The 15,352-nt window shown below is 42.5% G+C and overlaps 1 protein-coding gene and 1 pseudogene across 2 annotated transcripts in view; one reads left to right on the top strand and one right to left on the bottom strand.

The window, feature by feature from the left end:
* LOC138570801 (uncharacterized) overlaps positions 1-15,352 on the top strand; it is a 941,103-nt gene that overhangs the window by 841,706 nt on the left and 84,045 nt on the right. The window lies entirely within an intron of this gene.
* Positions 7,986-13,261, bottom strand: LOC138447626 (cytochrome P450 20A1 pseudogene; annotated as a pseudogene).

Consider the following 15,352-nt stretch of genomic DNA (forward strand, 5'->3'; position numbering starts at 1 on the left):
CCGCTACCAGTTCAAAAAAGAATTTAAAAAAAACTGAATACAATCCCGGGAGGCGATATACAATAATAAAATGTATAGAGTGCGAGGAATAAATAGTTAAATGCGCCAGCAATTCTTCCATCATCAGCCCATAGGACAGGGGAAATCATAAACAAATTAAATGATGTTTTAAAAATGATTGCTAACTCCCCACCTGAGTGGGAGGCCACTCTACCAAGATGAATAATCTTGTAGTCCCAGGTCTCTGTAAAACACATTAGATCAGGGGTATATTCCAATAAAAAAAATCATGCATAAAAGCTGCATGAGCAACCAAGGAGCACGTGTATAACAAGCAAGCATTGAGAATAATTATCAGTAAAATTAGAGACATTAGTGGGAGAAACAGTACTAAAATTCACAGGGAATACTGTACCAGAAGGAGCGAGCATAAGAATAGTCTCACAAGTGATTTCAGGCAGATAAACCGAGCTGGGCACATTGGGCCCATTCTTAGCCCAGACGGGCTTAACTTTGGCGCAACTTTGGCACAACAAGCTCTCTCCCGCTGAGCACGTCCACTGCGCTGTCTGGGAACAGATTCCTTAAATGAGCACATGATATTGCACTAGGCAGTCCTGTCGTACTGCCAGTAGGCAGTGAAGACAGACTGGCCTTGAAAGTGCGTGGAAGTATGAAAATAAAAAGGACTCTGTGTAAACTGGGCACAAGCCTCTGTGTCCTATGAGGCCAGGCACCCTGTGCCAAACTAAATGGCACACAAAGAACATAATGCGTAAAAGATTAGAACAAAATAAAAAATAAATATTGCATAAAATAATAGAACGCTAAAATATAGCGTGGGTGCAACTAGGAGGTGCGTGCCATGCAAATCCACAAGGTCAGGAACTTTGAAGCCTAAAGCTCAGTGGCTGCCAATGCCGTCATACTGCCAGGAGGCAGTGAAGACAGACGGGCCTAAGAGTGCGTGGAAGTATGAAAATAAAAAGAGGACTCATTGTTAACGGAGCACAAGCCTCAGTGTTTTATGAGGCCAGGCAGCCTCTGCCAAACTAACCGGCATACAAGGAAGGTAAACAAGATCAAATTAAATTATGGATAAAATAATAAAACGCTAAAATTTAGCATGGTTGCTAGTAATAGGCGCCCAGTCACACGCCAAGGCCTGGCTCACAACCTGCTGCCTAAAAGGAAATGAAATTGTGGACTGTGTAGTAACTACAAATGGAAATAAAAAGCAGCACATTAGGCCAAAAGCCATCCGGTAGGTGAGTTATTGTGTTTCTTTTGTATCCAAAGCGGTGGCCCAGTGTATAAAGGTCAAGGATGCTCACATTCTCTGTACTTGGTCCTTAGATGTTCACATTTTGATTTTGCTTCTAGGTAATGGGTCCTAATGACCTAAGTATCCATCCAGGATGGACCACCATGCCAGCTGTAGCCAAGCCTATATTATTTTTTTTATTAATAATGTGTTTCAGTAAATATTCATAAAACATTCACAAGGCAATATTTCACATATTTCATGTACTAACCAAGCATATGCCCCTCACACTGTTTCCCCCAGAAACTCCCTTGCTTACTGTATGCAGCTCATGTGCCAGGTCATGTATACTCAGTCACACTGTATCCAGACCAGAAAATGTGAGACTTTGTGCCAGTGTGAGATACCCTATAGTACCTTGGAACATATCAAGATAAAAGGCCATCCTCACGCCACTCAGACTAGGAACACACTGTGTATGTGAGTTTAAATGGACAGGAACAGCCAGTATGTGTGTAATGAAAGCTCACTCATTTTAAATGGGGGAGGTTCCAAAGCCTATAGCTAGGATAATTAAGATGGTGGCATGGGATACAGTCCGTGAATTTCTGTCTGCATTACAACACAATACATAATCCTCAATTGTTGCACTGTGAGCAATTTAACAAGCCTTTCTTGTTACATGAAGGAGAGAAGCGATACTGGCTGAGCCATCATGGGCATGGATACTGTGCCATCATGGGCATGGATACACTTCCAGCCGGTCCTGGTGAGCAGGTCTCTTGAACCTAAGTTTCCTACAAGATAACCGGAAGAGTTGGACTAGCACCATTTCATCTCACTCTTATTAAAATATAGGCTTATAGCCCCATAAATTCCCAAAATCCATTAGGTGTTCACTTACGTTATGTACATGCTTGGAATACTTTATTCAATATAATGCACAAGTACCACTATATAGATCCCAATGCGGCCTTCATTGCCAACTGCAGTTAAACTGAGGGAAGTAGCCACTAGTGTGGTCTCGTTTTACTAAGCAGGAGTGGTGGGACACATTTTTTCCTGCCCCATACACACCTTTTGGTGTGATGTCCTGGGACCTAATATCTGATTTTTGCTCCTTGTGACTTAAATTTTGTCAGACAATTACTACATTCTTCCCCAGACACAGTGGATGATGGTCACAGAACTGAGCATCTCAGTAGGCTGGCCTGGGGTGAACCAACTGCTGAGCTGGCACTGGATCTGTTCCCATTGGACTCCTGCAAATGTTTGTTGGCTTTGCGCTTTACTTTGTTGGAGCCTGCCAGCCAATGCATTTAACCTTAGGTGGCATCACATTAGCATCCAGGGCCCACTTGGTCCTGGTCTAGTATGTTACAATTGATATCAGACTGAAGCAAGATCTTTTAGTTATGTGACCATGTTCCCTTTCCAATGGACCTCGACAAATACCCATTGGCTACTGGTTGCAGCGAGCTTTAAAAAAAAGCAGAAAACATTTTTTGCGCCAGAGGTAGCAACAAAGGAGACTGCAAAGGGTTGCAGCTGAGATAGTAGATGTCGCAGCTGTGACCCCCAAATTCTGTCCCTGCAAAAAAGCCTTGTCTGTCCCAACGTGGGGATTAATTCTCAACTCCAATACAAGAAACCCTGTCCATCCTTTATCATTTCAATGGAACAACATTGTTTGGAGCAACATTGGATTAAGGTACACAAACCTATTCTACGTTTTCAAGTCGATCCACAGGCCTAAATCAATAAAGCAATCATATGCATTCCAATACATAAGTCAATATGCAGTTGCAATAGTCAATCCAAAGCACAAAATCAGCTAAGGACCAGACTGTTGCAACATTTTCAATCAAGCAAACACCCATTGCATTTCAATCATGACTCTAAGGTGTAACATAGAGCTTAATACCGCATGGCATAGCCGACAGCAGCAGCAACAGCAAGCTCTGATGTGTGGATTTACTGCATATTTATAGGGTCTATAGCTTGGAAATTCCCTTACCAAAAATGCTGTCACTTGGTTGGCAGATCCCCTGGTTATGAATCTAACTTGCACTTGGAAGTACCTTCTCCCATCTGTATGATGTGGGTAAACTATTTGATGGGTACCGCCCCTTTGCTTGCTGTCGTTTGACTAAATCATCTCTACAGCTTCAGGCAAAATTCTCTCTCTGCCCTAAATGCCCCTTCTGTCTTTGCTCTTAAGCAAACTGCCATCTACTCCTCTAACATAGAGAAAGGATTGTATTTCACTGCCTACTAGTATAGCTTTGTGTGTATGTATGATCTGATCAAGCTATGAAGCCGCTTAGCACATTGCTATAATAAATGGTTACATAAATGAATGAATGAATACATTCATCCTAACACTGAAACCCACTCTCAATACTAGTTCCGTGACTCTGAGTAAAGCTCTCTTGCTGTGCCACTACTCTTCAAATACAATGCTAATATAAGCCTCTAGGAGCATTAGAGCGCTTTGAGTATACTTCTGCGATTTGAAGCACTACTGTTGGTATTCTAACTATTGCAGTTTATTGCATGTATCGCACTTCTTCATATTTGTCCCTTTAAGGCGCTACATTCTGCCTCGTCAAGCCAATGCTAGTTGCACTATTATGAAGGAATATTCTGAAATGAGATGGTGTCTTTCCTGTTGCGTCAACACACAGAAAGAGACGCAAGGGTAAGTTGACCAACCAGGGCAACCCCTCAGATCAACAAAAATACTCAAATTGCCCTGTGGTCAGTGTTGTGCGGGTGGCACATCACTGCCAAAGCAGACTTGTTTAACAATCTACTTGTAGGCATATACAATTAACGCAGTGTAAATGTAATGTACAGCAATTTTATTTAGATCAAATACAAAAAATAACAAATATTGCAACTGCCAACAAATTGAGAGTCAGCCCCTTACAATCAACACCATGATTATACTAACTCCCAGATCAAATCATGCGTAGGTATTTGTGAATGGAGTCAACATTCGCCACATCTGCACTTCACGTCAAACAAATCTAACACTACATGTTTCTTTCCACTCACCCAGATTTAAAAATAATTTGTGAGGAATTTCATCAGGGTTGCGCCGACTCTTACTGACATAAATGTTCTTAATCTTGTGGTTTTAATTCCAATTTAGAAGACAAGACTTTACACCTTTGTTTTTTCTTATTTACATTGTGTATTCCTGAACTACATCAAACACAACCCATTTCAACAATTACTCATTTACTAGTCATGTCCTTTGTTCAATGGTGCGCCACATACAACAAACACATGGTTGTAAAAATCCATGTTACACTGTACACATGTGTACTTAAGGGATATCATTTCCTACTTCGGGGTTGTACTCGCATACTCACTGAAGACGATAACTTGATCATTGACTTCAATGGGCAATCCACAACATGCACAAGAACCAATACTGCATAGTTTAACCACCCCACCTTCAAAGAAATACATATAAATATGTTAATACATCGACTCAAATAATGTCATTATACATAGTAAAATAGTTAATCAGAACCATCCATGAAAGAATAAATTAAGTCCATCATCTTTAGCAACACAGCGAAATTAAAAGGAAGAATAAGGAGATGAGCAACATCTCCTCCCATGGATGAATAAGTAGATACCAATTGCAGCAGTACATTTACAATTTCAACTTTCAGTCCAGCTCGATTCAAGGTTTTTATGACTGCTATTGTGGCTTTTGTTTCTTCTCCGCTGGATAGACTGGCAAAAAATGCTGTCACATCCAGCACTTCGTAGTTATAGGCCAGATTTTCCAAGACTAATGATCGAAAGGTTGAGAATGCCCGGCAGTGCAGAACCACGTGTTCTCTATTCTGAATCACTCATATCACCACACGATGTGCAACCAACCCCCATCTCTCTATTTCAAGATCTTATTTGTATAATTTCTCCAGTAGGGAGAAGGTTCAGCCTATATCTTAAGAATGTTTGCGCCCAGTGTGCATTTGGGAATCGATCCAGATATTTCGGTATACTCCCCAATGGGTTATCCAAAAAGGATAATGTATTATATATTTTAGATGGTCTTGTACTTGCAATTGTCGCTTTAAAGTCTTCCCTTAATAAGACCTTTTTCACCACATTTGGATAAACCTTCAGGTCTTCCACTGATACTTCCAGCTTAGCTAGTATTCCATTAGCTCTCTCCCTGAAGTTACTCGCCACCCGATGCTCCGACTATAGGATATCTGTCAAATCCTTGTATAGGGTATCCTTCTGAGGGATCAACATTTTTCTATATAATTACAGCGTCCTCCAGTCCCGCACTGCGCTCAGTGCTGTGAGACTCAATTCGAATCGTAAGTAGGGCATGGGTATACAATCCGGTAGCCCCAACGCCCTCTTCAAAATTCTAGCCTCAACCCTCTCATATTTTAGGGAGCGTAGAGTGTGACTAATCTCTGTTCCATATAGCATAACCAGGACCACCTTCATCCTATAGTTTACCAATAAAGGACGCATAGATAACCTGCTATATCTAGATCTGATTTTCCTCATCTGTGCTATGGCCTGAGTGACCTTGCCAAGCATACGTGTTAGGGCAGCATCTTTGTTGTCCGTCACATCTAGCATTAACCCCAAATAGGTGATAGAGGCTGATTTTTTTATTGACCGAGTGTCCATATGCCAGCTAAGTTTCCTTTTATCTATTTTTTGGTTGTGAATCTGATTATAGTTTTCTTATCATTAATCACCAGATCTCTTCCCACAGCTTATACTTTGATGGCATCCAATAATCTTTGGAGTCCCCGCTGGGTCCTGTCCATCAGAATAACGTCATCAGCAAACGATAATAGGGGCATGCTTAATGACAGAAGCCTTTGGGGCGCAAAGGAGAACCTCAACAGTCCCGGGTTCACCCTGTCTCCCTTCTTATATATGGGCACTATAATGGCTGTGCACCACGAAGGCTAGATCAACCCCTATTGCAGAATGAATCCAAACAACCTCACTAGTACCCTTGACCATAGCACCGGGTCCGACTTTAGCAGGGTGTTCAAAAGGCCATTTAGACCAGCTGCCCTCGAGTTTGTTGATCTTTTTATCATCATCTATTAGTTCTGCTGACATAGTCCATTCCCAAGCTGGCTTAGCTGGGCACGAAATCACCAATTCTGATTTCTTGTAGACATGCTGAAAGTGCTTTATCCACACGCCCCCTGCAATTACTTTACTTTGTAGTTGGCTTTGGGTATTATGCATTGAGTTATTTCCCAAAAATCCCTTGTATCTTTATTTACTCGGGTCTCCATCATTTGAATTCCATTGTTCTGTATCAGTATGAATCTATAGCACTTCATCCAATCTTTTAAACTTTTGTTTCATACTTTTGATGACCATCAAACCTATGTCCCTATCCTGGGCGGATTCTCTCACTAAGCGACTCTCTCTTCTCAGGATTCTCTTTTTCCCTTGGACCACTGTATCGTAATTATGCAATCTCTCATTCACCTACCCCAGATATCCCTGTGAGGTGTTTTTGAAACTTTTCAAGAAAGCTTTCGAATTGGTACAAAGTAATCCACGCAGTACTTTCCACTTCGGAAGATCCTGCCAGAAAGTTCTGGATATGATTATTTTTTTTTTTTTAATTATTTCTCTTTTTATTTTCTCAACTTTAATATGACAAACTGATTTACTTTGAAAATTTGAAAGCAGACATTATGGTGCAAAAGGGAACTCGTGTTCACACTGTTTTTGGTTGGTGGGGAATTCAAAGATTGTTAGTCTTTTTCGACCTTATTGACAGTCTAGCTGAAAGCCTTGGAGAAAATAATTATAAATGACAAAGCCCAGGACCAGACCTAGTAATAGCCATTGTTCGTCCTCACAGGACTACCTGTGTGACTAAGCTGAATTTCTCTGAAAGAGGCTGCACGAGAATGGCCAGGATTGCCCGCCCCTACATTAAAGCATGTACATTACAACTGCTTGCACGCTGAGACAGACTAGCACATGCTCTTTCTTTCTCTGAAACATTATATAGGCCGTCCCACATACAAAAATTCCCACCTTCAAAAATCGGACTCATTCTTGCTTTGCCACTCTATAAAGAAGCTCCAAATCCAGAATTCAGCACTAGAAATCTCATATAGCATGTCTCGTGTTCACCATCCCCGCTTTGATTCCTCAAAGGGAGTAAACTTCTCCCAGAACGCCTGTTCTGTTATCATACAGGACCTCCCACCTTTGGGGGTAAAGGTAATGAAAAACCCAATTCCTTACAGCTTTAAAACATTAACAATCTTCTCTTTAATGCCTACAATCAAGCCCCAGGGAGACTGAGGGTGCGCCGGAGGGGGTGAGAGGTGTGATCCTGTTTAGTAGACCTAATAAATCTATGCCCTGATAGGGTCAGAACCGCAGCTCAGTGTGAAGCTTGTCGCTCAGGTTGCTCTGCAGCAAGAAGTCCATGAAGATTTGTCGGAGTATGCTCTTGCCGCGCTTTTCTTTGGCCAGTTTCTTCAGGACGGATTACATCTCCATCACTGCATTTTCATAAAGCCTTTTTCTTGTGCTTTTCTTCTGTGCAATCTTCTCTTTAATGCCAACAACCAAGCCCCAGGGAGACTGAGGTGGTGAGAGGTGTGATCCTGTTTAGTAGGCTTAATAAATCTATGCCCCGAGAGGGTCCGCACCGAAGCTCAGTGTGGAGCTGTATGTTTTCCTTTACAGTCAGTGGGTCATAGGCACTTGCTGGTTGGAGCAGCTCATCCTTAACTTCTCTTGTAAAGTGTGATCCAGGCCTCCTCCTTTGGGGATGTCACCAGATCGCACTTGGTCTCCATGACCTGCCCTGGCACAGGGTGGAGGTGAAGTTTTCTCACCAGCACGCTCAGCAGCACTGTAGCCACCACGTACACGAACCTCAACTCTGGGCACTCCTGACTCCCCACGAAGCCAAGCAGCGACGGACTCTTCCGGGCAGACTCGTCATCAAACCTGTCTGGATCAAATCTCTAGGCAGATGGCCAGGCTGTGCTGTCCTGAAGCACCACGCCAATGGCAATAAGCTCCAGGTTCTCTTTGGGAATTACATGCTCATTAACTCGACCCTCCAGCTCCTGCAGTCGTGCTGCTATGTGCGTCAGCCTGGCTGTCCGCACAGTCTCACAGAGGACCTGCCGGCAATACCAGAGCTGCTCAATTTTCACCAGGGTAATAAGACCCTTGCTGAGTACTTGGGTCACCTCCTTGTACAGCTTCTCCTGAGCTTCCTCCGATGTGGTGAGTAAGTACATTGCCCATGTACACAAGTTAGCTGTGATCACACATCCCGCCAACGAGAAGATCCTACTGTCCTCCAGCACCTGCTTGTCGCTCAGGTTGCCCTGCAGCAAGGAGTCCATGAAGATTTGTCGGAGTATGCTCTCGCCGTGCCTTTCTTTGGCCAGTTTCTTCAGGACGGATTACATCTCCATCACTGCATTTTCATAAAGCCTTTTTCTTGTGCTTTTCTCGAGCGACCCATCCAGGAACCCTTTACCAATTTCTGACCATATCGTACTGTGGTTCTTGCGGAATTGGATGAGCTTCTGCTCATCTTCACAACTGTTCCCCATTGCGGTCTGCATCACCGACTCCATGGCATAGCACAGTATGTGCTGGCAGAGTGGTACATGTTGCGAGCTTGCGAAGGATAGCCATTTTGCTACCAACTCCTCTGACTGCTTTAGATTAACACCAAAGTTGGTCTGCAGGGTTCTGCTCACGCTAATTTCATACAACTTCTTACGCATGTGGCTCTCGCTGGCATCTGCAATGGCTCCAGACTGGTGGCCCATCAAGGATTTCAGCACCATTTTAAAAGGGTCTGAGGTTCGGTTGGAATTAATGTGCTGCCGGAAGAGATCGAGCGATGCCAAGCTGACGACCAGACGGCGGCCACACCAAAACTATGCCACAGGACCAAACTTCTCATGCAGATTCACCAGGAATTCATGCAGACTGCCACAGCTTACAATGTCCTGGAGGTTTGCATCCTTCTCATTTGTTAGCGTCAAGCAAGGGATTCCAGAAGCTTGTCTGGAGGCAGGATAGAGGTACAGCACAGCTCCCACCAAGATCAGAAGGAACGTGATGGCAAAAATAACAAAGTCCAACTTATCTGCTTACTTTTCCTCCAGAAGCCTTTTTTAGCACCTGAAGAAGCTACCCTTTCTTGCCTGCAACAGCACTGATTGCAGTTAAGAAGCATCAATTTCAGTTTAGACGAAGCATCCCTCCCGCAGTCCTCAGTTGCATCTCATCACCTATACCAAGAACTGCAAATAAGGGCCACCCTCCATGTAAAGCCATATTTAAACTCAACGAGAAGGGCCCCTTCTGCCTTCTTGTCTATATCCAAGCAGCACTGTGACTGCACCCAATCCCTGTACAACGGTCAGTTTACACTTCTTTTGCAAACCAGATCTGCAAGACCCCACTTTCCACGTCCACGAATATGCTTGATTCCTGGATATGATTATTATACCCTTCCAGGTTCCCCACATATCTTGAGTCTATTTCCTGTCTGATCAACTGCCACGCCCTACATCATACGCCCATATGACGCCGCCGAGGGGTGGGGGGGGGGGTAGTCTTCAAACTCAATCTTAACTGAGCGTGGTCACTCCAATTCGATTTCATCACTCTCAATTCCTCTCATATCTCAGAGGTCTAATGTTAGTGCTACATAGTCCAGGTATGCTGTCCTCTCCCCTAGCAGTGAAACAATATATATTGGACCAATCGGAGAGAGGTGTGGCCTATTAGACTAATATGCAGTCTTTTTACAAATATCGACCAGTGATTCAGTTAATTCAAACAATAAAATCAGATTTATTGTGTCACACACATTTTTTTTAAAACAATATCAAAATACATTCTGCAAAGAAAAAAGATTTTTATGATTTTTACAGTTTAATCCAATAATCTGTATTGTGTTTCTGGAAAAAATGAGATAAATTCAGAACCAACAATTTTGAGACCAAGCTCACCTATCAAAATATACTACCACTCATTCACTCTCATTCTCCATTCCATTCATACTTCCTATCTTCTTTGTCTAACCCTCTTTGGTTAGATATGACAACTTTTCTGTTGTGATTTTTCTGGGTTCAGGTCTGTTGCTCAATCAACCCGTCTGTTTAGAGATTAAGCTCACAGATTCCAAACGTCTACACGTGTTTTTGGTTGTTCTCATAACCACTCTTGGGGTCTTCTTAGTATAGCAACCTTCTTCAGGACAATCCAACAGCAGAACTTCTGTATGCTGTCTTTTCTGGTAGGGTGAGCCCAGGTCTCTGCACTTATCAATCGGCGCAGATGGTTCAGATATTGGCATCAGTCCATTTTGCTCTATGGGTCCTTGTTTCCCCACAGTAGCACGACTTGAAAATACATGCTTTGTTTGCCACTATTCTGTGCACGATACTTTTCTCCAGAGTCTATGATCTTGCCTGGTTCTTCGAATTCTGCCACTGTCAACTGGTTTTAGTCCAGTGACCTCTTTATATTGATGTTCTTTCCGCGTTTTAATTCCAACTCTTATCACGGTAACTCTGTTTCTTCACCACTGCGTGTGTTTGTAATTTTCTGTTTCTGTTAGTAGACATAGAGAAAGAACTCACTGATCTTAATGAAAAAAGTCTAGTCTGTTTCTTCACCACCACGTCTGTTTGTAATTTGTTGGTTCCGGTAGTAGACATAGAGAAAAGACTCGCTGATCTTAATGAAAAAAGTCCAGACTAGACCAGTCAAAAGTCTGCCCTAGCAGCCAAGTTGATCTCGAGGGAATAGCCCCCTCTATTGCCCCCTTCAAGATTCTTAGATTCCATGTATTTAGCAGGTCTGACCAGATAGATCCTTCCCCCTCCCCACTTTCATTTCTCTGGGGTACACAATCTCTCTCATTACTTTCCGCCCATTGTATAACCATATTGAAATCACCAGCCATAATCATATGGGAACCCTTTCGATCACACAGAAGAATTTCACAAACTTCTCCATATTTTTCAGCCAGGCGACCCACCTCCTATGCAAGCTGCATTACTGTATATATTGACTAACAGTATCGACATGTCCTTCAGTTTTACTCTACTACCAATAAGCCAAAAGGATCTACGCTCAGAAGTTCTACTTCTATCAGCATGTTGTTTTGAATCAGTAAAGCTGGGCCCGCCGGAAGTTCTTCCTGTAGGACCTTTTACCGCCTTTTGTTAAGTTCTAAACCCATCCACCACCATCGGTACACAAAGCCAGGTTTCTTGTAGGACGATTATTTGATTATCCTGAAAGATACATTTTTTGTCTATCTGTATTCCCCATTGAAGCTATTCAAGCTCCTGGAGTTCCAACTTACCAACCTAACCTTTGGGGTCTGTATAAGGGGGACTAGAGCGGGACCTGTCTTGTAGATCTAGCTGACCCCTGCCTAAATTTGGGGTAGGGTTATGACATACAGTTAGCTTTTATCCCAATTCTTGTAAAGCTCCCACCGAAGTACATAGAAGAGAGGCGATTGCTGGTGAGCTCAGTTCAATAATTGCCCAATTAGAGGAACTATGCCACTTGGAGAGCTAGATCTTTTTCCAAATCTCTGCTACTAATTGCTGACAACCCCAGAAATTTCTTCAAGAGGGATAGCAGATTGGTAAGATTCAAAAATGGACTATGCACCCCCGGGGCCATCTCTTGCACTTTTGCTAAGTTTCTCAAAATTCTGAATAGGCTAAAAAGACATAGCAATCCCCATTATAAATACCTTAATGGAACCCAAACCAGCCAATTTCGACCAGATAACAATGGGATTTTACCTTCATCAACTCTGAGTGCCCACTTGCCGTTCCATAGAGTTTAAATGTGAAGGTTCAGCTTCAAAAACACAAGCACACAGAACCAGAGTTAATCGTACTGTCTTGTGTGCAACACCCTGAAGAAATTAAGATCATATGTCCTGCTCACGGACCAGTGTTCATCACATGTACTGTCTGTGCTGTCAGACAATGCTTGTCTGTGCCGACACCTTACGGAACATGAAATTAGCGTCTCAATGCTCCGAGCCATCCCATTTATGGGGCGTTTCTTATATGTCAGGCCGAATTCTACTTTGTTTAAAGCTCACCATTAAGCGCCCCGTCAAAACCTGCGTATTGGCGATAAAAACCTTAACTTGCTTGTATGATGCGGGCACGTTTATTAGGCGTAAATGGATCTTTTCCTCTAGTTTACCCTATGAACACTGACCTCTTATTCCGGTCTGCATCGACTCGTCCCAGTGATTTGGGAATAGTTAAAGCATTGCTTTCTTTCTCATTTTTTCACAGCTACTCACTTCTCTGGCTAATCTTCTTTTTAACATGTTTACCCTACCAGAACTGAAATATTCCTATGACATCCATGTGAATTTATATACACCAAATAGGTTATGTCCTAGAACTACTCTATTTGTTCAGGTATATAAGATCTTGTTCTTTTTTTCAAAAGTTTTCTTTTTGCCACCTTGCTATCATTCCCAATCCCCACTTAGCAAAGTACCGTCCATTTCAACTCTTCTGCTGTACCCCATTTCTTATACATCTTTGATGTTCTTTGATCCTTGTTTTTATTTTCCATTCAGTTTTTTGCCCTTGTGCAGTTGCCGGCACAGACACTAGATCTGTAAACAACGATCTTGGAGTTTAATTTAGTAAAGCTTTGCTGTGTCTGTGGACTTTGAAGCCCTGTATCCACTTCTGTACTTCTGCACGAACAACCCACATGGTGAATTTTCATTTATTTGGCCTAAACCCTATGTCAATGTAAGAGTCTGTTGTCTTTCGTATAACAGCCTACCTAACGTCATTGAGCATGACCTGATATTTGAGATTCTTCTTTAAAAGCTATTGGAGGTTTCTCAAGTGGACATTTTCCTTTTTTCAGAATCTTCCCGTTGTTCATAATTATCTTCCTGATCTTGTTCATCTTACTCTACGTGTTCACAAACACTGGCCTTTCAGTATTCTTTGTGTTTCTTATTTCATTGTACTCCACCAGCGTACCGTGGTTTTTGGTATTGACCCTTTCATTTCCCTGGAAGTTAGTTCTTTTGGGTAACCTCTCTCATGTAGCCTTTCTCTTAATTGCTTTGCTTCCATTTTAAAGTCCTGACGGTTGGTGCTATTTATTTTTAATCTTAGAAATTGGCACACAGGCAAATTGTGTCTCACTTGATGGGGATGGAAACTTGAAAGTGCAGCAGAGCATTCCCGATCAGTCGGTTTGTGGAAGGGTTTGACAAATAATTTTTCACTCTCCCCATCCACTTTGATAGTGATAGCCAAAAAATGTATTTCAGATCTACTTGGAGTGTGTACATTTCAAACGCCTATATTGCATGCTCACCCAGTAAGTAAACCTCAGGGCTGCTTCTTCACTGCCCTTCCAGATGACAAGCATGCCATCTATATACCAACGCCACAAGCAGAGATTGTTTTTAAATGGGCTGCTATCTGCATAGATTTCATTTATCTCGAATGATTCCATATACAGCTTAGCTACACCTGAAGCTAGGGTTGCCCCCATGGCAATACCGTGTGTCTGGCGATAGAACACATTATTGAACTGAAAATAGTTCAGTTAATGCAACCTCAGCACACCAAAGTACAAAATAGGGAGGAGTAACTGTGTCCCTTGGGTGCGAGTAAAGTCGTTCCTCCAGCATTGTTTGGGTGGTTGCTTGCGGGATGTTTGTGTATAAGGCCACAACATCTAAACCCATCAGGATTTCATCCCACTGGTCGAAATCAAGCCCCTCTACCATCTTTATTATCTGGCTAGTATCTTGTATGGAGGACCCCATGTGACCCATCGTCTTCAGGTGGGCCTCTGTACATTTTGACAAAGATTCAAGCACACAGTCCAAACCAGAAATGATGGGGCGGGCAGGGGGTTCCCCATTGACTTGTGTATTTTGTGGAGGATATAACAGTGAGGTCTGCTCTGCTTCTCCATTCCTGGAAAGTCTGCTTCCTTCTTTTAAAGCCAGCCCCTTTGTTGGGCCTTCTCAACATTCTGGACAATCATTGTTGTAGCCTCACTGTGGGATCTGCACCTAATAAAAGGTTGACTTAATACAAAGTCCTGTGTTATTTTCCATTTCACCAGGTTACTCGTCATGAAAAGATTATTTAAGGTGTATTTTTCTCATAAACCCAAAAAAGTATTGGTGAAAAGTGAACTCTGTGTAGATTTGTAGCCACAGACCCTAACCCCCTTTCAAAACCTGTTGTTCAACCAGAAGGAGATTGTTACAGGTTCACCACAAGGCTCACATGCTGTGAGTTATTCTGGGCTCCAAATCCCATTCCTGGTAGTCTCTCTTAAAAGGTGTCACTATTGCCCCTGTTGCTCCTACCCCTCAGGGCAGAAGGGTGAAATACCACGACAGAATCCTGTTGTGATATAGCACTGAATTACACAAGGGAGTCAGTTATTTTCAAATAAGTTACATGATGGCTCTTCGCCCTCAAGGACTCACCAACCCAAAAGGGGGACAAATGTTCACAATAGACCTAGTAGGTTATGTCTGAGCAGTATATTTTAACACACAAAAAATGGGCAGACAAACCCAACTTTTGGTGCAGAGCATTTTTTACACTCCCCAACCTTGCTGTGTTAAAAAACAATCTTGGGGAGAGACAGACCTCATCAATACAGGTGTTGGGCAGAAACCTGTGCAGTTCCCTTAGGGACCACTGCAAAAGGCTTAAGACTACAGGTGTTGGCAGTAAACCCAATTGTTAGCAGTCTGTACCACCCAGATTTACCTGGTAGCTGTGGCTGAGCAGCCAGACTTCTCTCAAGAAGAGTTAGACAGTATATAGAGTATACAAGATAGGTACCAAAATACAGTAGCACAAGCAAACACTGACCAGAGCTTTGGTATCAAGTATATAATTATTTATTTAAAGGCACACTTAGAAAACACTCCAGCACTATTATTATAAGAAAGTTCAAAAACAGTCACTATTAATATGTATACATCCCTTATCCCTTATTCCTTATTAGACAAGT

Source organism: Ambystoma mexicanum, chromosome 1p (assembly GCF_040938575.1).
Source record: "Ambystoma mexicanum isolate Mex_15411 chromosome 1p, UKY_AmexF1_1, whole genome shotgun sequence".
In the NCBI taxonomy this organism is placed as follows: Eukaryota; Metazoa; Chordata; class Amphibia; order Caudata; family Ambystomatidae; genus Ambystoma; species Ambystoma mexicanum.